Source organism: Myzus persicae, unplaced genomic scaffold (genome assembly GCF_001856785.1).
Source record: "Myzus persicae strain clone G006 unplaced genomic scaffold, MPER_G0061.0, whole genome shotgun sequence".
In the NCBI taxonomy this organism is placed as follows: domain Eukaryota; kingdom Metazoa; phylum Arthropoda; class Insecta; order Hemiptera; family Aphididae; genus Myzus; species Myzus persicae.
In genome coordinates, this window is record NW_019104255.1 from 394,550 (window position 1) to 397,990 (window position 3,441).

At 22.7% G+C, this 3,441-nt stretch overlaps 2 long non-coding RNA genes across 2 annotated transcripts; one reads left to right on the forward strand and one right to left on the reverse strand.

The window, feature by feature from the left end:
- The first annotated feature begins 74 nt into the window (after nt 1-74).
- Nucleotides 75-2,765, forward strand: LOC111040479. The gene is made up of 2 exons (XR_002605202.1): nt 75-112; nt 1,746-2,765. It is a non-coding gene; the product is annotated as an uncharacterized LOC111040479 (long non-coding RNA).
- Nucleotides 128-1,750, reverse strand: LOC111040478. Its single transcript, XR_002605201.1, has 2 exons — nt 1,121-1,750; nt 128-862 (listed from the first exon to the last, which is right to left on the reverse strand). It is a non-coding gene; the product is annotated as an uncharacterized LOC111040478 (long non-coding RNA).
- Nucleotides 2,766-3,441: the final 676 nt, after the last annotated feature.

Sequence of the window (3,441 nt, forward strand, 5' to 3'; positions counted from 1 at the left end):
TTATAATTTAAACATTTTAAACTTTGCAGTATATAATATACAAATAATTACAAATTACAAATGATATATTATAATATGTGTTTTGTAAAAATGGTATAATAACAAACAAAAGGTAAAAAATATATTATTTTTATGTTACTTATGATATTTTATTGATGTTGAAAAAGCATTAATTTTGTGTAGAATGTTCTAATTTTTTGATCTATTGAATTTGTTGATGAATTAATATGATGAAGTCTTAGTGTAATAAAAATGTGCATAATTAGTTTTAACAGCTGTAGGAGATGATTATTGAAAGGTTCTTGTTCGAGAAAATGATTTGATAATGAGATAAAATATTTACTAATATTAATTTTTCTCATACATTCAATTGTAATCCTCTTTACAACGTTTGATCCATCAATTCTTTGGTATCCACGAATTACACGTTCAGCTAACAAATTACAATAATTAAACCACCTCAATTTTAGGTCCAATTAGAGCAGATCCCGATTCTTTTGTTCCCAAAGATTTTTCACAAACTGTACATAGAATATCCTTTTTCATTTTTTAAACAACAAATCCTGCTATGTATGTTAAAACATCATTAAGGGAATTTCTGTGCTCATAAATGTCTAATATATCTTCTGTTTCAATTATTTCAGTTCCTGCAGCACATAACAAATCTAGCATTTCAGATTGCTCATCTTTTTTTTTTTTGGTGGAGCACTTGATATTCTTAGAATACTTGTGTCGTCTAATGCTAAAGCGTTGGCAGTCAATGGACATTAGACATTTAACTTCAGCATTGATTATAATGGATTTGTATGATAATAGGAACATCTTTTTTTATTTGAGCAACCCATTTATATCTTTAGGAAATCTGTAAAAATTAAAAAAAATATTTATAAAATTCATGTAATGATCCAAAGTATATAATATACTATGTAATTTTTTTATCATGAACCACTCATTATTTTGAAAATATTTTTTTAGTTTCAAGTTTTTTGAAAAAAAGGTTTTAATTCAAAAATTATATTTTTAATTGTTTTTTATCCTTATATAGTTTTTCAGTTTTTTAGAAAAAAATTAAGTTTTTGATAATAAAATCATCCTGTATTATGAATAAAAAAATATTTACCCATGAAGTTTAACATTGTCTATCTTAGCAGAACCACAACTATAACATTTTTGAACCATTATATCAAAGTGTTCAAAATAAAAAGGCTTAATAGGCAACTAAAAAACTCGCTGTTCACGTTAGAAGCAGACATTCATCAACAATTTGTTATTGTTTATTGTTATTTGTTATGGTAAAAAAATGATGATATCACTATCATCATTATTTTGTCATGCAGTAAAAAGTTTTTTTTTTCCCCCATGAGAAAACCTCTTTAGTCTTTCTCACTCGCACATATGTTGGCTTCTATAATTTCTACATGGAATATGTGTTGTTCGCGGTCTATTATATTATAGGTATGTCTATGTTATGAAGTATGAAATATATATGAGATTTTATTTTTAATTTATCGAATGTGACAAATTGTTTCTTGAATGAAGAATATTTAAAAGAATATAGACAATAAAAAATATTTCAAGATAAAATATACAGAAAAAATATAGTCTAAACTTTAAAATAATAAAATTATGATATGAGTTGGTAATAGGTAATCAATATCAAAATGTATATGTGACAAAATTTAGGCATCTTTAAAATTACAGTATACAAACATTTTGTGGTTGACAAAAATTACATCATTTTTCAGGAATACCAAAACATGATACAATGCAATTGGTAAAACATTTAATGGCATTCAATAAAATTTATTAAAATCAAGAATCGGATATTCCATAGTTCCATCCAGATACCAGATAAATACCACATATTCATTAAAAATTATTTCTTGAATTTCACGGTATTTTCTTAAAAATCTGCAAAATAATATTGAACAAAGAAAAGTTATGCCTATTTTGATGAATAAGGTATTTTCAGAATCATTTTTTTTTAAAATTAATACTTAATCATTACAATTATCTTGAATCATGTATTTGTTTAGAATCTACAAATTGTAATTAGGAACAATTATAATTATACATTTATTACTGCACTTATGACAAAACATTTGGTCAAGACACATGATTGCTACTTGTCACATATATATAATATACATATTATATAACACATAATATAAGTATAAATATATAGTTACAAAAAAAAAATGTTAGTTTACACAATTTATCAAATTAAAGTCAAATTAAACATATTTACACCACTTTTTATAAAATAATAAAATAAAAGTATAAAAACACTTTCAACTAAAATTAATGAATACATATAACCAAATTATCTACGTGTTTGTTTTCTCCTTTTACTTCCTTTTGCATATTGGAACTGAACCAGAATCATGTCTTATAATGATATATATATATCATTTATATATACATATATTATATGTTAAAACTTAAATCTAAGTTTCAGGTAACAAAGGTTCAACTTTAAATATGTGTGTACTATGGAAACTACATAAGTAGTTTTATTTAAAAAAGACAGTCTTATAGGAATATGATTTATAAAATAATAATAATAATAATAATAATAAAAATAATAATAATAAAAAACTATAGACTATTAAATTGCACACCTGTGGAAAGAAAAGAAAAAAAGGAACTAAACCTATATTGAAAAAATACACTGGCTTTGGCATTGAGCAAGTTCAATCTGATTTTACCCATGTGCGGGTAATTCACAGGAAGTTAAAAAAAATGTTAAATTAATATTGCAAAGATGGGTGAAATATTATATATATATTTTTTTATAAATTTAAAAAAAATAACTATTTATACATAAAATATATAAATTGTGTACATAAACACAAGCAAATTATTGATTTTTTAAGATTTAAAACAGAATTATGAAAACATTTATTTATAGTTCAATATTTTTGGGAAATGTACTATAAAATAGTCGTTATATTATACTTAAACAACGTGTCATGGTTTAATTAAAAATTGAAAAACAATAAAACTATTGCTTTTCAATTTTATATCTGATTGTATAACTAGTGAATTAAATTTTTTTAGTTTTTTTTTTCATACAATTAACAACTTTAAGAAAAGTATTCATTATTTAAAACTACCATAAAGGTCAATAATCATTTAAATTAATATTAAAACAAAATATGGTTTTAAAAAATAAAAAGAACTAACTGTTTAGAGTGTATACTTAAAGAAAATCACACACACTTTAATATTATTGGTAAAACATATATAAATGTGTAAAGGTATGTATATAATATATGTTACATACAAAATATAAATTGTGTGATTTATCCATAAATTACATTTCTATACACATAACATAGACCCATCTCTGCATATTTGACACAACAATTAGGAACTATATAAATATAAAAACAAAATATACCATATAAAAGAGAAAAAAAGTTTGATCTAAAAAATTAC